The sequence below is a fragment of the Bubalus bubalis genome, chromosome 12 (genome assembly GCF_019923935.1).
Source record: "Bubalus bubalis isolate 160015118507 breed Murrah chromosome 12, NDDB_SH_1, whole genome shotgun sequence".
Taxonomy (NCBI): Eukaryota; Metazoa; Chordata; class Mammalia; order Artiodactyla; family Bovidae; genus Bubalus; species Bubalus bubalis.
The window spans coordinates 26,767,189-26,792,289 of record NC_059168.1 but is presented as its reverse complement, the minus strand read 5'-3'; the positions used below and the strand labels follow the sequence as shown (position 1 = coordinate 26,792,289).

The window sequence follows — 25,101 nt, the reverse complement described above, 5'->3', positions numbered from 1 at the left end:
CAGTTACCTGAACTCCCTGCCCCCGTTGCCTTCAGAGAGCTGCACCTACTCCACATCGTCCCCCGGAAAATTTAAAGACCCCCCACTGCCCTCAGGTCAACAGTCAACCATCCCAGCTGCCCCTCGGGCCCTCCATAGTCTGGTCTCCATTACCTTGCCTCACTGTCATCCCCTTCACCCACACAAGAAACTCCCAGTTCTGGTTCTGGAAGGTTCCTTGGCTGCTGAAAGGAGCCACACAAGCTCATCTTCTTCCTGCCTGGAACCCCTTTGAAGCTTCTCTCCACTTGACTGTTCTTCAAAGCCAAGTTCAAACTGCTCTGCTTCCTGACCGGCCCCCATGCAAGTCCCTCAGCACTCTGGTCATGTCCAGGTCAGACTCTCTTTCTGCCTGGGCCTTCTTTGCATCATTTAGGACGTAAGCTCTCAAGGGCAGACAGTCACACAGACACTGTCTGAGACCCTAACGTGATTTGCTGAGCAAAAATTGTCAGTTACCCTTTAGCATACACGTGTTTTGTTTTACCTGGTGGATGGTAAACTTCCTGATGGCAGGAACTGTGTGAATTCCCTTTGCAATCCCAGCCCTGACTTTCCAGAGGTGCCCTTGATGAGAAAGGCGCTCCTTTTGTATCTGGGTCCCATGAGATGCTTCCCTGGTGGCTCAGAGGTTAAAGCATCTGCCTGCAATGTGGGAGACCTGGGTTCGATCCCTGGGTTGGGAAGATCCCCTGGAGAAGGAAATGGCAACCCACTCCAGTATTCTTACCTGGAGAATCCCATGGACAGAGGAGCCTGGTGGTCTACAGTCCACGGGGTCGCAAAGAGTCGGACATGACTGAACGACCACTCACAATCACTCCCATGAGATGGAAAAACCTGTGGGCAAGAGGCCAAGAGATGGCACAACCTAACTCGCTGGTGTCACCTTGTATTTACATAACCCTAATCTCCTCCCCGGAGAAGGCAATGGCACCCCACTCCAGTACTCTTGCCTGGAAAATCCCATGGATGGAGGAGCCTGGAAACCTGCAGTCCATGGGGTCGCTGAGGGTTGGACATGACTGAGCGACTTCACTTTCCCTTTTCACTTTCATGCATTGGAGAAGGAAATGGCAACCCACTCCAGTGTTCTTGCCTGGAGAATCCCAGGGACAGGGGAGCCTGGTGGGCTGCCGTCTATGGGGTCGCACAGAGTCAGACATGACTGAAGTGACTTAGCAGCAGCAGCAGCAATCTCCTCCCATGTGAAATGGGGCCAGCAACACCCACCCTCTAGAGTGTGGGTTTTGTGATCCAACCACTATCGGAGATGAGATGGGCAGGAAGTACACAAACGTGGCATGTTGGTAGATAACACCTCCTTCTCCCAGGGACTGCAGACCCTTTATAGTCATTATGTTGGCTGGCCCCAAAACAAAAAGGAAATCTCTTACCCTCCAGCATTGGCCCCACATCCCGTGGCTAGGTAAGGGGATCCAACTGGAGGGAACCATGGCATGAGCTCTGGAAGGATTGGGAGGGTCATCCCAGAGTCTTCCCTGGGGCTAGTGGGAGGCAGAGAGAGTGGGGTGCAGAGGGTCTTTCCCCAGAGAAAAGAGTCAGCCCAGTGGGATTCTCAGCTGTTTGGACCATTTCTCATCCAGGGTGAGGGATGGAAGCAGGCCCCTCCATCCAGGAAAGGCACCAACCTCACAACAAAGGGAGGCTTTATCAAAACCACCAATAGGACCCCTTAGTATGCTTCTTTGCTGCCAAACTACTCTTCTTAGGAGAGTTGCATTCAGGTAGAAAGCACAGATGATCTGACGTACTATGGTCTTAAGGTCTCTCTCTCTGAACTCCCTGACACAGTATTAGAGCTGAGCATAAAAGGAATTTTCATAAAATTTCTACTTCTCCATTAAGTTACACTTTACCTTCTCAGAGTTCATCTATTTAATTTTTTATGGAATCTCTCTGTACCTCGTAGCTCCAAACTTCCCATCAAATAGTTGGTGGTCTGAAAACAGATACTTAAATATACTAGGAACCCCCTCCTCCAAGAAGGTTTTGGGAAGGCATTCCATAGAAGGTAGAATTCTTTGATCCACAACGATTCTTACCATCAGTACGAACATGTATCTGCTGCTGCTGCTGCTAAGTCGCTTCAGTCGTGTCCGACCCTGTGCAACCCCATAGACGGCAGCCCACTAGACTCCCCCGTCCCTGGGATTCTCCAGGCAAGAACACTGGAGTGGGTTGCCATTTCCTTCTCCAATGCATGAAAGTGAAAAGTGAAAGTGAAGTCGCTCAGTCGTGTCCGACTCTTCGCGACCCCATGGACTGCAGCCTACAAGGCTCCTCTGTCCATGGGATTTTCCAGGCAAAAGTACTGGAATGGGGTGCCATCGCCTTCTCTGAACATTTATCTAGTACTGACTAAATATGCGAAGAGCCAACTCATTAGGAAAAAACCCTGATGCTAGGAAAGAAGGCAGGAGGAGAAGGGGACAACAAGATGAGATGGTTGGATGACATCACCGACTAAATGGACATGAGTTTGAGCAAGCTCCAGGAGATGATGAAGGACACAGAAGCCTGGTGTACTGCAGTCCACAGGGTCGCAGAGTCAGACATGACTGAGCAACTGAATGATGACAATGACTAAATATGTCTACTTGTAAACTTCAATTTTTATTATTGATAATAACAGCTAACATCAATGAAATTTTTGTTTTCCTATGCAAGACACTGGGCTAGAGATTTTTACATATGGCTTCATTGAATTCTTATAAAATCCCCTAAGGGGGATGCTATTATTATCCCCATTTTATTGAGGAGAAAACAGAGGTTTAGAGAAAAAACTGATAGCTGAATGTTGAATCCAGTCTCCTTCTGAAGCTGTGCTGCTTCCCATGATGTTGCACAGCTTCACATGGGGCCAGGCTGCATTAACTAAGTGTGTGTCCACCATGAGGAGTATTTGATTACGGATATTTAGTCCACGTTCATATGTGTGTGGGTGTGTTTGCAGCAGTCCCATGCTGTTCCCAGCTCTCTCGACAGCAATGACCAGGGCTTTGTGATTCTCTAGCTCCAGGAGGTCAGGGCCCACTCTGCCACCGTGCCTGGGTGAATAGCAGGAGCCCGCAGGCACATGCTCTGGGTCACAGAGTTCAGAGATTGAATCCCAAGCGGGTGTCTGTCCAAGGTGATGGCAGCTGGCCCTGGGGTTGCAGCCTTTGTGGGTGCTGGTTGATGTTGGGGCTCTCACTATTCCAGAAATGATTAAGACTCTGATACTATCTTGATAGCTTTAGGAGACACCCCTCTGTGGATTGGGATGCTACTGGTTGATATAAAATGATATATTTTTTTCAATCTATTTCATGGTGGCAGTAATTCAGACGAGGAAAGGTCTTTGCCTTCTACGGAAGCTATGCTGCTTAGAAAGAAAAAAAGAAAATAATCACTGAAAAGGATGAAGAAAATTTTTCAGAGGACCTACTACATTAGGAACTGGGAGCTTAGAAAATTAAACACTTTCTAAATTTCCAATATTGAACAATTGGCTTTCCCTCCCTCCTGAACAGTAACAATTATCTCTCCCTCTTCCAAATGTCAGGCAGCCCAAGGGAAGTACAGTGACAGAGAACACAGCCAGGGGAAGAGCTGAAAATATTACAGTGTTTCTCTGATTTTTCACCCAGAAGCAGATCTCTGTATTGTTTTCCTTCAGCAGTTTTCCTTTATTTTTGCAGCCTGCCCCAGAGGGATAGAACACATGATTTTAAGCCACAGACAAAACTAATTTTTAGATTGTGCTGTAGCTTTGTTTTTCCCACATTTGCAAATTTCTTAAGTTGCTCTGTCCCTGGCTAGAGCATACTAAGACCAAACCTGCTACTTCCAGGGCCTTCTTCCATACCAATTTTTCTTTACCTAGAGAACTAAGCAAGCCAAGGCCAGCACCAATAGTAATATTTTAAGAAATCTCTCCAAGATTATTTTAAGAAACTCTGATTTTGCAACAAATATAGAATTTAACAAAGTCAGAGCCACTCATTTGCCAGTGCCAGTCTACGGTCTGATATAAATGACTAGCCAGTAGCTTGTAGCTAGTAACTAGAAGAGTCTGAGACTCTGAGGGGATTTGGTGACAGGGAAACTGATCAGAGAACTAAGCTTGAGCGTTTACTATAAATCCTTGAGGAACATTATTATTTTTTTTAATCAAAGTTATACAGGTACATAGTTTCAAGGTAAAAAATGCAACTCTATAAGGCTCATTCCCAACTCCCTTTTCACAGTCCCCAGAGGCCACAATTTCAAATCTAGCACCTTCTTCTATTATTTAGCTCCATTTATCTAAATGACATGCTTATGCTTTTATTTCTGCACTTTTCAATCTTAGACCCTGTCCACTACCTTTCTACTAAGGAAGATCTCTTACACTTCCCTCCCACCCCATTCACACTTGCTCCCTCCCCACCAAATTTTATCTGCCCCTCAACATCACAATATAGTTATATCATAATTTTTGAAATGGTCAATGTTTGGCATTTAATTACCATGACTATGAAAATAATAATTTACTGCAGAGCTATATGTATTCTAGGTTCTATTTCCTGTCTTATACTTTCATTGTTTTTGGTAGAGTCAATAATTCTCTTTTCTTTAGTGTACTATACACTTGTTAATTCATCCTTGAATATTGTAAATCTCTCGATACATTAAAAATATTAGGAATTTTACCAATCTTATTTTTTCTGTAGAGATTTCCATTTCATAACTGACCTCCTGCCTCAATCTGAACTGGCTGTTCCCTAGGCTACTGCGAAGTTACTGTCTTAGGGTCTTTCTTACAATTATCTTCTTGATTCCCTAAGCTTTGGCCTTGTATTAGACTCCATGTCTGGTGTCCAATGTCTTCCTCTTTCTTGATTTACTCCTTCAGATACTTCATGGTAAAAACATATGAAGGACAAGTAGGAGGTGGCTTTTTTGAGCTCATATGTGAATGAAAATATCATTGTCTTGCACTTATGCTTGATTGATAGCTTGCCTAGGTATAGAATTCCAGGATGGAAATAATTTCCCTTCTACTTTAAAAAAAATTTTATTTATTTCTAAAAAAAATTTTTTTTGGCCACAGCATGCAGCTTATGGGAACTTCATTCCTCAACCAGGGATTGAACCTGGGACCAAGGCAGTGAAAGTGCCAAGTCCTAACAACTGGAATACTAAGGAATTCCCACCTTCTGCTTTTAAAAACATTTCTCTGGGTTGCAAACTGATTCCAAAAATATTAAACCAGCAAAATGATATGATGATCATAGGGGAACCTACTCATAGAGTTTAAGAACTGTAGAAAGTCAAAGGGTAGGCAATCACCCATTAGCAAGTGTATATTGATTATGTTAATAGGAGTGATAACATTAGTTTATCTTCTTCAAACTCCCTTTCTTGACCTTCAGTGTCTCTCCTACTCCCCTGCTTATTGGACCAAGTTAAGTTGTCTCTAAACAGCCTTCCAAACTCCTACCCACCTCCTGGCTTCCTATCATACCTATTCTAGTCCAGATAAGCTATTCTTATTATCTCTTGTTCACCTTTCCTCTTCATCAACCAGCAATTTTCCTCCCTGAACATTTCCCTGGATGTTCCCTGAACATTTCCCTTTTAAAACAAATCTTACACAGTTTCAAGGCCTATTTCAAAGCCCATCTTCTCCATGAGCTCTGGTAACACTGATGACCAAATACTATGGACTAGCTCATCAACCTTCTCTCCATTCATTCTCTTTGCAGTTGCAGAGATTAGAAAGATGAAAACTAGGTTTCTGAATTTTTCTTGTAGCTAGGGTTCTGCCTAAGTAGATACATTCAGGATTTGGAGTTGAATCGAATTGAATGGGCATTTGAAATTAGATTCTTCACCATAGTATCTGCAGCAGAAGAAAATGAATGAGGCCAAAAGTAGAAAAGAATTTCCCTCCAAGCTGATGCACATGGGATCAGTTTGTCACCCTTGAGACTGACTATTTGGATGAACCAGGATTTTCCTACTTCATTCATTAGCCACTTAATGCATGTCTGCTGAATGAAGAAATATTTAATGATCATTAGAAATCTGCTAGAGATTTCAAGGACTGAGGTACTCATTAACCCCATCCCCAAAGAAAAAGAAAGAGAATAGAAAATATTTCAGTAAATGGATCTTACCCTAGGGAGTTCAGAATCATCACCTATAGCAGTGGCCAAGGGGTCAATGGCAGAGGATAGATAGTTAATCAACTTTGAACATCCCATATACAGAATCCCCTGGGCAGTTCTTCCTGTTTGGAGGAATTTTTGTTTTGCAACTTTTGGAAGCAAGTTTTTCTGCCCCCAAAATCCCCTTACCTCATCTGGTGTCCAATTCACTTCCCACTTACAAGTGTCACGGGAATATCACTCTGTAACTACAACACGTGCGTCATCTTCCAAATTGAGTTCTGTGAAACCCCTCATTGTTCTCCAGGGAACTCAGGCATATCTTCCATTCTGTCACTTCTGACACAGAGAAGAAAAGGAAGACTCTGATGAGAGCAACTGACAAAGCAAGGATAACATGTTCCCAAGTCGGACAAGGCAATCTTACAGCTATTCACAAGGATTTTTATGAAAAATGGCATAAATTTAAATACCGTCTATCTGTAATGAGGCCACAAACACACAATCAAATACACAAATAAATGTTTCAAAACTACATGCGGCCATTAGTGAAATGACCATTGACTAATAGTGTACTCATCAAGAATCATGGGGACCCAAAGGGACAGAGGAAAGGGAAAACCAGAAGCAGAGGTAATAACTAAGTTACATTAAAATGTACAAACACCGGCCCTTCTGGTGTCCAGTGGTTAAGAATCCACTTTCAAATGCAGGGAACGTAGGTTCGACCCCTGATTGGGAAACTAAGAGCCCACATGCCACAGGGCAATTAAGTCTGTATGCTGCAACTGCCAAACCCATGTGCTCTGGAGCCCAGGCACCATGACTACAGAAGCCCGAGCACCACGATGAAGGATCCCACGTGACGCGAGAAAGATCCTGTGTGCAGCAGCTAAGACCCGACACGGCCAAATGAGTAAATAATCCTTTAAAAATGTACAAACATGATTGAGCGTCTATTGTATGCTGTTTTCTAGCATATTGTCTCATTTATTTCATACCTCGTAAGTTATATATTATTAACCTCATTTTGCAAAGGAGGAAACTTAAGTCAGAGGAGTTAAGTACCTTGGCTAAGGCCACACTGTTGGTGTCTGAGCTAGATCTGGATCCAAGCCACTTGATTTCAAGTCATGGGCTCACTTTAAGTCTTGGTTTTATGGGTTATATAGGTCCCAGACCTATAGTTATGTAGGTGCCAGAATATAAACAAATGGTGAGGACCAAGGAAGGAGTTAGAGACAGAAGGTCCGCTAGTGGTTTTAGGATGAATGCTGAGGGGAAGGGTAAGTGGATAAGAGTTGTTTTTCCTGGGAAAGGGAGTATTTTATGATGCTCAACTCTTTACTACAGAGACCCAGATGAGATTTAGGGAAGCAGAAGCTCCAGGAAGATTTATATGAATTCCTCAGGAGCCATTTGACCCTGGAAAAAGATTCTTTCAGTCTGGAGCAGATCAGGGTGTCTTCCAGAAACCTGGAGGCAGAAAAGAGCATGAGTTCCTTTACCCCAGCTCACCTTGGGTACCTCCACCATAGTACACTGGTTTTCTCTGGAGAAAATAGTTTGAAAACCAGTATGGCACTGCAAGATTTGGATCAAGTGTCTCATTAAGATTTCTGCCATGTACTCATATATTCCTTCACACAGTTGGTGAGTATTTATTGCGTTCCAATTAAATACTCAGCTCTGTTCTTAGTCTCATACCTCACAAAAGAAAAGAGGCTACTTGCTGTCTACCTCAAGATGCTTATCATCTTACAGAAAAGACTAGATACACACAAGTCAGTTAAGGAACAGTCCAAATCAGGAATAATCAAGTGCCCAAAATAACAATATGGGCTATACAAAAATAAGACCGGGAGCTGACTGCAGCTCAGATCATGAACTCCTTATTGCCAAATTCAGACGTAAATTGAAGAAAGTAAGGAAAACCACTAGACCATTCAGGTATGACCTAAATCAAATCCCGTACGATTATACAGTGAAAATGACAAATAGATTCAAGGGATTAGATCTGATAGACACAGTGCCTGAAGAACTATGGACAGAGGTTCCTGACATTGTACAGGAGGCAGGGATCAAGACCATCCCCACGGAAAAGAAATGCAAAAAGGCAAAATGTTTGTCTGAAGAGGCCTTACAAATAGCTGTGAATAGAAGAGAAGTGAAAGGCAAAGGAGAAAAGGAAAGATATACCCATTTGAATGCAGAGTTCCAAAGAATAGCAAGGAGAGATAAGAAAGCCTTCCTCAGCGATCAATGCAAAGAAATAGAGGAAAACAATAGAATAGGAAAGACTAGAGATCTCTTCAAGAAAATTAGAGATACCATAGGAATATTTCATGCAAAGATGGGCACAATAAAGGACAGAAATGGTATGGACCTAAAAGAAGCAGAAGATATTAAGAGGTGGCAAGAACACACAGAAGAACTATACAAAAAAGATCTTCATGACCCAGATAACCACAATGGTGTGATCACTCACCTAGAGCCAGACATCCTAGAATTCAAAGTCAAGTGGGCCCTAGGAAGCATCACTTTGAACAAAGCTAGTGGAGGTGATGGAATTCCAGTTGAGCTATTTCAAATCCTAAAAGATGATGCTGTGAAAGTGTTGCACTCAATATGCCAGTAAATCTGAAAAACTCAGCAGTGGCCACAGGACTGGAAAAGGTCAGTTTTCATTCCAAAAGAAAGGCAATGCCAAAGAATGTTCAAACTACCACACAACTGCACTCATCTCACACTCTAGCAAAGTAATGCTCAAAATTCTCCAAGCCAGGGAGGAGGGTTCAGGATGGGGAACACGTGTATACCTGTGGCGGATTCATGTTGATATATGGCAAAACCAATACAATATTGTAAAGTTAAAAAATAAAATAAAATAAAAAATTCTCCAAGCCAGATTTCAACAGTACATGAACCGTGAACTTCCAGTTGTTCAAGCTGGACTTAGAAAAGACAGAGGAACCAGAGATCAAATTGTCAAAATCTGTTGGATCATAGAAAAAGCAAGAGAGTTCCAGAAAAACATCTACTTTGCTTTATTGACTATGCCAAAAACTTTGACTGTGTGGATCAGAACAAACTGTGGAAAATTCTTAAAGAGATGGGAATACCAAACCACCTGACCTGCCTCCTGAGGAATCTGTATGCAGGTCAAGAAGCAACAGTTAGAACTGGACATGGAACAACAGACTGGCTCCAAATCAGGAAAGGAGTATGTCAAGGCTGTATATTGTCACCCTGCTTATTTAACTTACATGCAGAGTACCTCATGTGAAATGCTGGGCTGGATGATGCACAAGCTGGAATCAAGATTGCCGGGAGAAATGTCAATAACTTCAGATATGCAGATGACACCACCCTTATGGCAGAAAGGGAAGAACTAAAGAGCCTCTTGATGAGAGTGAAAGAGGAGAGTGAAAAAGTTGGCTTAAAACTCAAACATTCAGAAAACGAAGATCTGCATCTGGTCCCATCACTTCATGGCAAATAAATGGGGAAACAATGGAAACAGTGATAGACTTTATTTTTGGGGGGCTCCAAAATCACTGCAGATGGTGACTGCAGCCATGCAATGAAAAGACACTTGCTCCTTGGAAGAAAAGCTATGACCAACCTAGACAGCATGTTAAAAAGCAGAGACATTACTTTGCCAACAAAGGTCCATCTAGTGAAAGCTTTGGTTTTTCCAGTAGTCATGTATGGATGTGAGAGTTGGCCTATAAAGAAAGCTGAGCGTGGAAGAATGGATGCTTTTGAACTGTGGTGTTGGAGAAGACTCTTGAGAGTCCCTTGGACTGCAAGGAGATCTAACCAGTCCATCCTAAAGGAAACCAGTCCTGAATATTTATTGGAAGGACTGATGCTGAAGCTGTCCTTCCAATGCGAAGGACACCTGATGCGAAGAACTGACTCATTGGAAAAGACCATGATGCTGGGAAAGATTGAAGGTGCAAGGAGAAGGGGATGACAGAGGATGAGATGGTTGGATGGCATCACCAACTCTAAGGACATGAGTTTGAGTAAGTTCTGGGAGTTGGTGATGGACAGGGAAGCCTGGCATGTTGCAGTCCATAGGGTTGCAACGAGTCAGACACTACTGAGCAACTGAACTGAAGTGATACAAATACTATCTTGTATCTACTTATTTATATTTTTGTTATGTGGGAGGTTTTTTTTGTTTTGTTTTGTTTTGTTTTGTTTTTTTGGTAACATCCCATATACTACCACAACACAGCATGTGGGATGTTAATTCCCTGACCAGGGATTGAAATTGCACCCGCTACAGTGGAAGTGTTGATCTGAACCATGGGACTGCCTATGCTATATTTATTTTTAAAGCAAATGGAATGGTTTAAGTGGCAAGTTTTATGTCATATATATACACATTTTTTAAAAAACACACACGCCATATACATACACAGCAAATGGAAACTTAAGTCTTTTATGGGAATCAAGACAGAAATTCTTAGTAAAGACCAAACTGGAGTCACTGGTTGTCCTAAAACCATCATGGACAATGGTTACCTTAATTTGGAGATCCCAACTCATATCATATCTAACATATTAAAATTCACTCACACCCATACTAAATATACATGTGTGCTTTTCCCACATGAAACATTTTTCACAAAATGCTTCTTATACTTATAAAATTTAGTTTTTAAAATTATTTGGCTAAGAGTGATTCATTTAACTCATAATTGACAACTATTTTCTGGCAAGATGATATCTACTCAGAAATTTGGGGAAAGGGTAAAATCTAATTTACAGATTTTTTCAAATATTTCAAATTATTTTCAAATATTTCAAATTATTTTCAAATAAGATATTTTTTATGAATAGTAAATTTAACAATGACAAAAATAAGACATATTGAAGATATTTACTTTAGCAATAATAATTTTGATTTTCAGGTTTTCTTTCAGAATCAGGAGCCAATAAATACATTTTACATATGATTGTTGAGAAGAAACATGTGGACTCTAGGATTTTATTCAAGTGCCCATGGATAAAAATGAGCTGGATTTGATATAGAGAAAAGAAATAGGAGAAATGTTCCAATAAATATACATGTATATAAATGTATGTAATGTGAAATGAACACTTCCTCTACCCACTCTTTTTTCCCTCCACTGAGAATCACACAAAATGTGAACAGCACAGAAAGTATGAAGGGTACTGATTTTCACCAGATTGGCCCTTCATCTCATATTCTTGGAATTACTTAGGAGTGGTGATGCTCAGAGGCAGGGGGATGAACTTGGTGGCCATAAGGGACCCTGTAAAGACTGAGTGCTCATAAAAAAGGGAGGGGCCAACGTGGAAGGACATAACACACATTGCTTGGTCATCACAGACAGCCTATAATTTCTGGCAAAATGACAGGGGGCCCCTTCCCCAACACTTGTCCCTCAACTCCCCACCAGTGTTAGTCCCTGTAAATCAAAAAGTTTCTTCTAAACACTAAATTTTAGACATACCTTAATAGCACTCGCCAGCTAAAATATTTTACATTTAGGATATCTTACATTTCCATCTTGGAATTATGTCCAAAATGAATGCCTCTGCACATCTTCAGGAAGGCACAGGGCTGTATTACCAATTGTCTACAATGCTTTCCATTTACCATAGGCAGGGACACAGAGAGAGGGAGAAATTGGGTGAGGTCTCGAAGCTCAAGGCTGTTTGCATTTGCTGGCCAGAAGTTGGAGGGTGGGAGCTGATAGAGAAGAGAAATATGGGGCACAGTTCTACCCCAAGGGGGCTGCATTTCACTGGGGAGACACCTGCAAGAATTGAACACAGCCACCAAGAGGTAAATAAGGCAGTTCTGGGTTGTGAATAGCCCCAGCAATTCAGAGTGGAGAAGGACTGAGCCCCTGTGGAAATGATGGTCATGAACCAGGCAGGCTTTGCCCTCTTGCAGGCATGCTTAAGGCTGATTATCCACCCTGTTGAATCACTCAGCTTTTCCAAGTTTCTATATCGTTGTGGACTCTCTCTCCTCCCTCCCAGAAATACTGGCAAGCTTCTTTAGTCATTTGTGTTTCTTTACGTTATCAAGGCTAGAGGTATATCTTCTCTGATAGATAATGGCTCTCAGTTAAGACTAGCAAAAGCTATTTTGCTTGATGTATTAGTGCCCTATTTTAGAATAATCCTATTCCCTTGATTCTTTAGTATTTACAATTTTTGTAAGTACCGATTATATTTTCTAAGTCAAAGTGGGGTAAAATTAGTGCATTGTATCCTGTCGTTGCCGCTTTCTGGAGCAGTCAGTCTTACATATTTGAACAATACCACCCCAGTGTAATTTTAAAAGGTAAGAGCTCGATTCTTTAAAAAACACTTAGACGGGCAGTGTGAGCTCTGAGGAACCTCACATTAGGAGTGTTTTACATATATCACACAAAAGGAAAATGCGTTTGGAGGGGATCCGGGCTCATCCGAGTGGAGAGCCGGCCTGACTGAATGGCGGCAAATGGGCCCGTTTCTGCCAGCTGCACACTGTCAGCCAGTGACACTCGCCGCTGTCTTCCATTAATGAGCTTGTGGTTTGGGGAGTGACTGGTGGGGGCGTGTAAAAAGTCAGGGCCACGCAGAAGCCGTGACCCTCCTCAGTGTTTACCAGCTAATCAAGACCATGCATTTACCTTGCAGTCCCTGTCCATTTTGCAGCAGCTCTGTAATGAATTTGATATGTATCCAGCTAATGTTTTTATATTCTCTAAACGTATCTGTTTTTGTTGGCCTTATTAAGGATTATTTCCCTTATCAGAAAGTGGGTGTTGCAAGTACCAAACTCAGAACTGAGGATTGGCTGAGCAGAGGTGGTAGGATACAGGAAGTTGGGACCGTAGGGTTGGGGACCCTAGATTCATCAAATGCTCCCCATTGCTCCTTGGGACATAGGCCTCATGCCTATTGAGGCTGTAGCGTTAGGTAGAAATTCAGAATCTTGGTGTGTTAGCTAATTCTTACTGCTTTTGGTAAAGTCCTACCAGAATTAGATGGTTAAAGGCAGTCCCACAGCACAGAAAAGATGGAGATGGAGCGATAGGAATGTCTACTTGATTCTTGCCTCTCCCATCCTTTTCTGGAAAACTAGGGTTTTTGCACTCAAGACAGATAGAGTTGGAGGACTTCCCTCATGGTTCAGGGGCTAAGACTGTGCTCCCAATACAGGGGGTCCAGGTTTGATCCCTGGTCAAGGAACTAGATTCCACATGTCGCAAATAAGAGTTCACATGCTGCAACTAAATATCCTGCATGAAGAAACAAGGATAGACAATCCCATGTGCTGCAACTAAGACCCAGGGTGGCCAAATAAATAAATATTTTTAAAAAGGAAAATGGATAGAATTGGATAGAATTGCTTAAGACAGAGGCCAATAGATTGAAGGTCAGGAATTGGACATGGCTAGAAGGAAAACCATTCAATATCACAGTAATCCAAGTCTATGTCCCAACCAGTAACGCTGAAGAAGCTGAAGTTGAATGGTTCTATGAAGACCTACAAGACCTTTTAGAACTAACACACAAAAAAGATGTCTTTTTCATCTAGGGGACTGGAATGCAAAAGTACGAAGTCAAGAAACACCTGGAGTAACAGGCAAATTTGGCCTTGGAATACGGAATGAAGCAGGGAAAAGACTAATAGAGTTTTGCCAAGAAAATGCACTGGTCATAGCAAACACCCTCTTCTAACAACACAAGAAAAGACTTTACACATGGACATCACCAGATGGTCAACACTGAAATCAGATTGATTATATTCTTTGCAGCCAAAGATGGAGAAGCTCTATACAGTCAACAAAAACAAGACCAGGAGCTGACTGTGGCTCAGATCATGAACTCCTTATTGCAAAATTCAGACTGCAATTGAAGAAAGTAGGGAAAACCACTAGACCATTCAGGTATGACCTAAATCAAATCCCTTATGATTATACAGTAGAAGTGAGAAATAGATTTAAGGGACTAGATCTGATAGATAGAGTGCCTGATGAACTATGGACTGAGGTTCATGACATTGTACAGGAGACGGGGATCAAGACCAACGCCACGGAAAAGAAATGCAAAAAAGCAAAATGGCTGTCTGGGGAGGCCTTACAAATAGCTGTGAATAGAAGAGAAGTGAAAAGCAAAGGAGAAAAGGAAAGATATAAGCATCTGAATGCAGAGTTCCAAAGAATAGCAAGAAGAGATAAGAAAGCCTTCCTCAGCGATCAATGCAAAGAAATAGAGGAAAACAACAGAATGGGAAAGACTAGAGATCTCTTCAAGAAAATTAGAGATACCAAGGGAACATTTCATGCAAAGATGGGCTCGATAAAGGACAGAAATGGTATGGACCTAACAGAAGCAGAAGATATTAAGAAGAGGTGGCAAGAATACACAGAAGAACTGTACAAAAATGATCTTCATGACCCAGATAATCATGATGATGTGATCACTCACCTAGAGCCAGATATCCTGGAATGTGAAGTCAAGTGGGCCTTAGAAAGCATCACTACGAACAAAGCTAGTGGAGGTGATGGAATTCCAGTTGTGCTATTTCAAATCCTAAAAGATGATGCTGTGAAAGTGCCACACTCAATATGCCAGAAAATTTGGAAAACTCAGCAGTGGCCACAGGACTGGAAAAGGTCAGTTTTCATTCCAATCCCAAAGAAAGGCAATGCCAAAGAATGCTCAAACTACCGCACAATTGCACTCATCTCACATGCTAGTCAAGTAATGCTCAAAATTCTCCAAGCCAGGCTTCAGCAATATGTGAACCGTGAACTTCCTGATGTTCAAACTGGTTTTAGAAAAGGCAGAGGAACCAGAGACCAAATTGCCAACATCCGCTGGATCATCGAAAAAGCAAGAGAGTTCCAGAAAAAACATCTATTTCTGCTTTATTGACTATGCCAAAGCCTTTGACTGTATGGATCACAATAAACTGTGGAAAATTCTGAAAGAGATGGGAATGCCAGACCACCTGACCTGCCTCTTGAGAAATTTGTATGCAAGTCAGGAAGCAACAGTTAGAACTGGACATGGAACAACAGACTGGTTCCAAATAGGAAAAGGAGTACGTCAAGGCTGTATATTGTCACCCTGCTTATTTAACTTCTATACAGAGTACATCATGAGAAACGCTGGGCTGGAAGAAACACAAGCTGGAATCAAGATTGCCGGGAGAAATATCAATAACCTCAGATATGCAGATGACACCACCCTTATGGCAGAAAGGGAAGAGGAACTAAAAAGTCTCTTGATGAAAGTGAAAGAGGAGAGTGAAAAAGTTGGCTTAAAGCTCAACATTCAGAAAATGAAGATCATGGCATCCGGTCCCACCACTTCATGGGAAATAGATGGGGAAACAGTGGAAACAGTGTCAGACTTTATTTTTTTGGGCTCCAAAATCACTGCAGATGGTGACTGCAGCCATGAAGTTAAAAGACGCTTAGTCCTTGGAATAAAAGTTATGACCAACCTAGATAGCATATTGAAAAGCAGAGACATTACTTTGCCTACAAATGTCCATCTAGTCAAGGCTATGGTTTTTCCAGTGGTCATGTATGGATGTGAGAGTTGGACTGTGAAGAAAGCTGAGCGCCGAAGAATTGTTGCTTTTGAACTGTGGTGTTGAAGAAGACTCTTGAGAGTCCCTTGGACTGCAAGGAGATCCAACCAGTCCATTCTGAAGGACATCAGCCCTGGGATTTCTTTGGAAGGAATGATGCTAAAGCTGAAACTCCAGTACTTTGGCCACCTCATGCGAAGAGCTGACTCATTGGAAAAGACTCTGATGCTGGGAGGGATTGGAGGCAGGAGGAGAAGGGGACAACATAGGATGAGATGGCTGGATGGCATCACTGACTCGATGGACATGAGTCTGAGTGAACTCTGGGCGTTGGTGATGGACAGGGAGGCCTGGCGTGCTGCGATTCATGGGGTCGCAAAGAGTCAGACACGACTGAGTGACTGAACTGAACTGAACTGAACTGAGAAGGCAAAGAATCAAAGATTGTAGCTCATGGAACTACTGGAAGCAAACAAACAGGAAACCTGCCAAAGGAACTGCATTACCAAAAAAACACCAAGACCACTGACAACAACCTGGGATTGATTGTTGTGCCTCCACAACAATCTCCTAACTCCCGACCCAACGCTGAAAGTACGTGTCCTTAAAGCTGAAAAGCCACAATAAAGAGCTATTTCCTCTGAATCCCACCTTATATGGCCATAAAGACAAAGAACAAGGAGATTTTCCAAGACAGCAGATTTGCCGGATAAGCAGACAGAACATCTCACAACATTCTCAGCACGAGTCCAGAAGACTACCATATGTGCCATGGGCCATGTATCAATGTGGCTCAGTGGTAAAGAATCCACCTGCCAATACAGGGAACACAGGAGACATGTGTTCTATCCTGGATTTAGAAGATTTCCCTGGAAGAGGAAATGGCAACTCACTCCAACATTCTTGCCTGCAGAATCTTGGACTGGAGTTTGGTAGGCTACATTCCATGAGGTCGCAAAGAGCTGAACACGACTGAGCATGTGTGGGTACCTTTTTCCCATTTCCCAAAGTGTTTTTTTTTTTTTTATGGTATTGTGGGTGTTTGGAGGATGTGGGTATTTGGGAGGAGAGTGAAAAATTTGGCTTAAAACTCAACATTCAGAAAACTAAGATCATGTTATCCGGTCCCATCACTTCATTGCAAATAGATGAGGAAACAATGGAAACAGTGACAGACCATTTTGGGGGGGCTCCAAAATCACTGCAGATGGTAACTGCTGCCATGAAATTAAAAGACTCTTGGTCCTTGGAAGAATAGTTATGACCAATCTAGACAGCATATTAAAAAGGAGAGATGTTACTTTGCCAACAAATGTCCGTCTGGTCAAAGCTATGGTTTTTCCCCAGTAGTCATATATGGATGTGAGAGCTGGACTATAAAGAAAGCTTTATAGTCTTTCTTTATAAAGAAAGTGCTATAGTCTTTATAGCGCTGAAGAATTGATTCTTTTGAACTGTGGTGTTGGAGAAGACTCTTGAGAGTCCCTTGGACTTCAAGGAGATCCAACCAGTCCATCAAAGGAAATCAGTCCTGGATATTTATTGGAAGGACTGATGCTGAAGCTGAAACTCACAATACTTTGGCCACCTGATGCGAAGAACTGACTCATTGGAAAAGACCCTGATGCTGGGAAAGATTGAAGGTGGGAGAAGAAGGGGACGACAGAAGATGAGATGGCTGGATGGCATCACTGACTCAATGGACATGAGTTTGAGTAGTTAGCAATGGACAGAGAGGCCTGGTGTGCTGCAGTCCATGGGGTCACAAATTGTCGGACACGACTGAGTGACTGAACTGAACTGGGGGATGGATAATACATTTTAGCCCTTTGTCATTGCACCATAGTCAGATGCTACCACCTCCCTTCCCCAGTGGATACTGGGAGATGGTGTCTGTTTCCACCACATCAGGACTTGATTGACAAGATTTTACATCTACACAGATCCTGGACCTGGGTCAGAATGCTGTAACCGAATAAGACTTTGGTTCATTCCTTTCCTGTGTTGAGTGGATGAATGCATTTTGTGGGTATGAACATTTTTTATACTGAATGCATGGGTAGGCAAAGGGATAGACTGCAGTAAATACCATCGCTCACTCTGAAAAACTAGTCAATGGGTAGATAGCATTCATTCTCATCTTCTTCCAGAATAACTTCTTGTACTGCTGAGGCTTAAAAGTTAAAAGTTAAATTTCTAAAACTCTTGCAGTTAGGATTCTGGATGAATATTAAGTTCTAATAATTATATGCATTTAATGCAACATTTAGAAGCTACTGTGGCACAGCCCACATTCCAGTTGTTTGGGGCTATTTTCTGCTGGTGAACAAGGTTGTGGAGATGTCATGGTCCAGTATCCGTTGTGTGTGTGGGTTGTGAGAGGAGGGGGAGGTATTGAAAGGTATTTGCAAAGGTGGTGACAGCTGAACTATGTCTAATGTCTAGGCAGTCATGACTATGGCAGTGGTTTCCAGTACAGGATTCCCGATTCCTGAATCACAGTTACGGCAGTGTGCCCTTGAACTCAGTATATCCCTGATGGCCTCCCAGTGCCCTGTCTTCCTTTTTGAGCTAGAGGTAGTAGCAACTGGAGTATGAGGTTCTAGAAATCTTCTTAGAAGCTCAAGCCATGCCTTGTTCCTCCAACCCTCTAGATATTTCATAAACATCTAATTCTCTGTGTCAAATATCTAGAATGGATTTTGTCTTTTAAATCCTGACGTTAATTTTTTTTAAATGCATTTGATGCAACATTTAGAGGCTACTGTAAGGCGATGGCAGCCCACTCCAGTACTCTTGCCTGGAAAATCCTGTGGATGGAGGAGCCTGGTAGGCTGCAGTCCATGGGGTCGCAAAGAGTTGGACACAACTGAGCGACTTCACTTTCACTTTTCACTTTCGTGCATTGGAGAAGGAAATGGCAACCCACTCCAGTGTTCTTGCCTGGAGAACCCCAGGGACGGGGGAGCCTGGTGGGCTGCGGTCTATGGGGTCGCACACAGTCAGACACGACTGAAGCGACTTAGCAGCAGCAGCAGCAGCAGCAGCAGTGGCACAGCCCGAATATCCATCTAGGATCCTAATTGCAAGGAGTTCAAGAAATTTAACTTCCAACTTTCCAGCCTCAGCAATACAGAAAGTTGTTCTGGAAGAGAATGAATACTGTTTACCAAGTGACTAATGGATTTTGGTTTTTTAATCCTGCACATCAAACTTTCCCCCTTCTTCTACCCACAGCCCCTTCTACCCATTTTGTCCTGCTGTTCACCTCCCTGACCTACATTTCTTAATGACCCATTTTCCTTGTTGTAACTGGTTTGGGAAAGAACACTGATACAATTCAGGACAAGGGAGATGTTCAGATGGGAAGTCTACCCAGTGGTCTGCATAGGGGATCTTTGCTTTAGAATAGAGCTACTGAAGACAGAAGTGATCCTTCTCTTTCACTGGGGGCTGTTGTGTCTACATGTGGTGCCTCAGATTGTGGTAGCCATACAGTGCTTACGAGAGGAGTTGGGCCGAGGACAACACGTGTAAAATTGCTATATGAAAAGACAGATAAACTCAAGTCCTGATGACATATTTAAACTGCTGAATTAAATACTTGGGAAATGCCCTTTCTCTAGACTTCTTGTTTCATTGAGATAATAAATCTCATCATCATTCAGCCACTTTGAGCTGGGGTTTCTGTGAAGTGAAGTCAAAGTGAAGTCAAGTCGCTCAGTCGTGTTCGACTCTTTGCAACCCCGTGGACTGTAGCCCGCCAGGCTCCTCCATCCATGGGATTCTCCAGGCAAGAATACTGGATCCCCTTCTCCAGGGGATCTTCCCGATCCAGGGATCGAACCCAGGTCTCCCGTATTGCAGGCAGACACTTTAACCTCTGAGCCACTAGGGATGGTGGGGTTTCTGTAGTTTCATTCAAAAACTCCTAACTTGAGAGGGTATTCATAAATAACTATATGTTTTATTACATATAGAATTCACAAATAAATTAATATGATTCATAACATTACATATTTCTTTACTCTTTTACGTGTTTATCTATCCATGTTGATAACTTTAAATACAATCTATACATTTGAGCCCCTTTATTGTAGTTTGCTGAATAAACATAGCACAACTTATTTACTCCTTTTTTTTTAAACTAATGGACATTTGGATTGTTTCCAATTTTTGGCTGTTTCAATGCTGGAATGAACAGTACCGTAATGTCTCCCGAAGCACATATGCAAATGTTTTCCTAGGGTATTTAACTAAAGATGGATCAACCAGGCCATAAGATATGCACATTTCACATTTTGCTAGATATTGTTAAGTTGAGCTTCAAAATTTTTATGCCAATTTGCATTCCCAACAACATTGTGTGAGAGTTCCTATTTCTCGTATCCTTTTCAACAATCAGAATTATTTTCTGCTAATCTTACGGGTGTGAAATGATCTCTCATTGTGATTTTAATTAGTGCTTCTCGATTATCCTGAGGCTGAACACTAATGTGTGTTTCTAGTCTCTGCAGGTTTCTTCTTACATGATTCATGCATTTTTCTGCTTGGTCGTTTGTAGTTCTTTATTTTGAATAGTGCTCTTTTGATTATTATATATATAGATATCTTCTCTCAATCTATTGCTTGGCTATTGATTTTGTTTATGGTGTCTTTTATTCCACAAAGTTTTCTATTTTTTTAGGAGCCTTCCTTTCCTGTTTGTCTTAAATTAGGGTCATGTTCTAGTTCTTTTTAAAATTTTATCTTTTTTAATTTATTTGGCTGTGCCAGGTCTTAGCTGTGGCACGTGGGATCTTTGATCTTTGTTGCAGCATGTGGAATCTTCAGCTGCAGCATGTGAACTCTTAGTTGCAGCATGTGGGATCTAGTTTCCTGACCAGGAACTGAACACCTGCAATAGGAGTGCGGTGTCAGCCACTGGACCACCAGGGAAGTCCTAAAAGTTTTCTATTATGATGTCACATTTTCCTTTATGATTTCCCTGTGTGTGTGTTGTGTGTATATGTGTCTTCTAAGAAAATCATACCTTACGTTGTGTCATAAATGTATTTTCCTATATTTTCTTCATATAGTTTTAAAGTTTTATATAATAAACTATTTTTTAGAGCAGTTTTAGGTTCACAGCAAAACTGAATAGAAAGTACCCCCTGTTCCTACACATGTACAACCTCTTCCGCTATCAACATCTTGCACCATTTGCTACAGTTGATGAACCTACACTGATACTTCATCATCATGCAAAGTACATAGTTTGCTTTAGGCTTCACTCCCAGTGTCATCCACTTTAGGGATTTTGACAAATGTATAATGACTTGAATCCACTATTATATTATCATACAAAATAGTTTCACTGCCCTCTGAACTTTATTCACCATTCTCTTCCCAATAACTTCTGGCAACCACTAATCTTTTTATTGTCTCCATGGTTTTGCTTCTTCCAGAACATCATATAGTATATAGCCTCTTCATATTGGCTTCTTTCACTTAGTAATACACATTTAAGTTTCCTCCACATTTTTTTGTGGCTTGATAGCTCATTCCTTTTCAGCACTCAATAGTACAAAAATTTCTAACAAAATATACCAAATTAAATTCAGTAATACATTAAAAGAATCATACACCATGATGAAGTGGGGTTTATCCCAGGGATTCAAGGATGATTCAGTATCCACAAATCAATTAAAATGATATACAACATTAAAAAATTGAAAAGGCTGAAACCAACACAAATTATTAAGCAATTATTATCATCCAATTAAAAATGTTTTTAAAAGTTGAAGAATAAAAACCATATGATCATTTCAAGAAATGTAGAGAAACCTTTTGACAAAACTCAACATCCATTTATGGTGAAAATTCTCAATGCAATGGGTGTAAAGGAAACATACTTTAACATAATAAAGGCCATACATTACAAACTCACATACTCAACAGTGAGGTCATGGAAGCAACCCGAATGTCCACTGATAGAAGAATTGATAAGGAAGATATGTTACATATATACAATGGAATATTTCTCAGCCATAAAAGGAACAAAATTTGTAGAAGGGGTCATTAGTAATGATGTGGGTGGACCACGAGACTGTCATACAAGTGAAGTAAGTCAGAAAGAGAAAAACAAATATTGTATATTAACACACATATATGGAGTCTAGAAAAATAGTAGAGATGAAACCTATTCGCAGAGCAGGACTGGAGATGCAGGAGTAGAGAATGGACAAGTGGACACAGTGGGGGAAGGGGAGGGTGGGACGAACTGGGACAGTAGCTGTGACATATGTGTGTTACAATGTGCAAAATAGACAGCTAGTGGGAAGCTGCTGTACAGCACAGGGAACTCAGTCCATGCTCTGCAAAGACCTAGAGGGGTGGGACAGGGCGGTGGTGTGGGAGGGAGGCTCAAGAAAGGATATATGTACACATATAGCTGATGCACTTTGTTGTACAGCAGATACTTACACAACATTGTAAAGCAATTAAACTCCAATTAAAAAAGAGAAAAGCCAAAAGCATTTCCTATAAAATCAGGAACAAGATAAGGATGCCCACTCCTGCTACTTTTTTTTAAACATAATTTTGAAAGTCCTAGCCACAGAAATAAGATGAGCAAAAATAAAGGAAAGGAGTACCAATTGGAAAAGAAGTACAGTTATCCTTGTTTAAAGATTAAATGATACTATATAAAAAAATCCTAAAGTTGCTATAAAAAACTATTAGAACTAAGGAATTCAGTACAGTTGCAGTATACAAAATTGATATACAGAAATCTGTTGTATTTCTATCTATTAATAATGAACTATCAGAAAGAGAAATCAAGGAAACAATCTCATTTACAATTGCATCAAAAAGAATAAAATATGTAAAAATAAATCCAACCAAACCAAAAGACTTGTACTCTGAAAACTATAAGACATTGATAAAAGAAAGTGAAGATAACACAAAGAAATGGAAAGACTGCTATGCTCATGGATTGGAAGAATTAATATTGTTAAAATGACCATATTCCTCAAGGCAACCTACATATTTAATGCAATCCCTATCAAAATAACAAGGGCATTTTTCATAGAACTAAACAAATGATTCTAAAATCTGTATGGAAACACAAGAGACCCTGAATAGCCAAAGCAACCTTAAGAAAGAAGAACAAAGCTAGAGACATCATATCTCCTGATTTCAAGCTATATTGCAAAGCTACAGTAAACAAAACAGTTTGGTACTGCAGAGAAACAGACACGTAGATCAATGTAACAGAATAGAGAATCCAGAGATAAACCCACACTTAAATGGCCAATTAACCTATGACAAGCAGATGAGAATACACAATGAAGAAAAGATAATATCTTCAATAAATGATGTCAAGAAAACTGGACAGCTACATGCAAAAGAATCAGACTGGGCTACTGTCTCACATCACATACAAAAGTAAATTCAAAATGGAGTAAAGGCTTAAATGTAGGACTTGAAACCATAAAACTCCTAGAAGAAAATATAGGCAGCATACTTGTTGACATCAGTCTTAGAAATATTTCCTTATCTGTCTGCTCAGGCAAGGGAAACAAAAGCAAAAATAAACAAATGGGACTACATCAAACTAAAAAGCTTTTGTACAGTGAAGAAAACTATCAACAAAATGAAAAGACAGCTTACTGAATGGAAGAAGATATTTACAAACAGTATACCCAATAAGGTGTTAATATCTAAAATACACAAAAAACTCATATAAGCCAATATTAAAAAACTGATTGTAAAAACAGGTAGAGGACCCGAATAGACATTTTTTTTCCAGAAGAAGACATACAGTTGGCAAACAGACACATGAAAAGATGCTCAACATCATTAATCATCAGGGAAACCCAAATTAAAACCACAATGAGATACCACCTCATACCTATCAGAATGGCTATCATCAAAAAGAAAACAAACAGCAAGTATTGGAGAGAATGTGATGAATAGGGAACCCTTAATCACAATGGAATTGTAAATTGGTGCAGCCACTTGGAAAACAATATGGAGATCCCTCAAAAAATTAAACTGCCATATGATCCAGCAATTTCACTCCTGGGTTTTTAACCAAAGAAAACAAAAACACTAATTCAAAAAGATATATGCACCCCTATGTTCATTGTAGCATTATTGCAATCATCAGGATATGGAAGCAGTCTAAGTGCCCATCAATAGATAAAAAAATAAAGATGTGGTATGTATACAGACAATGTATTCACCCCTATAAAAAATGAAATCTCACAATTTGTGTCAACATGGATGGATCTAAAGGGTATTATGCTAAGTGAAATAAGTCAGACAGAGAAAGACAAATACCATATTATCTCATATGTGGAATCCTAAAAACAAAACAAACACAACAAAATAAAAACATACTCATAGATACAGAGAACAAATTGGTGGTTGCCAAAGAAGAAGGAGGATGGGACAAAATAATTAGAGGAGATGAAGAGCAACAAACCTCCAGTTATAAAATAAATAAGCCATGGGGATGTGACACACAGCATAAGGAATATGGTAGGTAATTCTGTAATAAGTTTGTATGGGGACAGATGGTTACTAGACTTAGCATGGTTATCATTCCATAACATATGTGAATGCAAAATCTCTATGTAGCACACCTAAAACTAACCAACTACTACTATATTTAAGTTAAAAAGAGATAACCCAGGATGTGGTCTATCTCAGTGAATGTTCCATGTGAGCTGTTCTTGGATGGAGTAGTCTATAGATGTCGATTATATCTAATTGATTAATGGCCCTGTTGAATTCAACTGTGTCCTTACAGACACCGTTTTTCTGCCTGCTGGATCTATCTGTTTCTGACACAGGGATGTTCAAGTCTCCAGCTATAACAGTGGTGGTTGAGTCTCTAAGTCATGTCTGACTCTTTTATGACACTATGAACTGCAGCGTACCAGGCTCCTCTGTCCATGGGATTTCCCAGGCGAGGATACTGGAGTGGGTTGCCATTTCCTTCTCCAGGGGACTGTCTTGACCCAGGGATCAAACCTGGGTCTCCTGAATTGCAGGCGGTCTCCACCACTGCGGGTGGATTCTTCACCGACTGAGCCACCAGGGAAGCCCCTTGAAACTATATCTCATAGTGAGGTGGTGGTTTAGTCGCTAAGCTATAACAGTGGATTCATCTATTTCTCCTTTCAGTTCCATTTGTTTTTTTCTTCACATGCTTTTGTGCTCTGTTTTTAGGTGCATACATTTTAAATAGTAAGAATTATATCTTCTTGGAGTATCAACCCTTCATTATGTAATGTCCTTCTTCATTCCAGATAATTTTCCTTGCTCTGAAGT

General features: G+C 41.0%; 1 long non-coding RNA gene across 1 annotated transcript; it reads right to left on the bottom strand.

Moving 5' to 3' along the window:
* Positions 1-2,710: 2,710 nt before the first annotated feature.
* Positions 2,711-6,531, bottom strand: LOC123328699. The gene is made up of 2 exons (XR_006543721.1): positions 6,387-6,531; positions 2,711-3,424 (listed from the first exon to the last, which is right to left on the bottom strand). It is a non-coding gene; the product is annotated as an uncharacterized LOC123328699 (long non-coding RNA).
* Between the last annotated feature and the right edge of the window lie 18,570 nt (positions 6,532-25,101).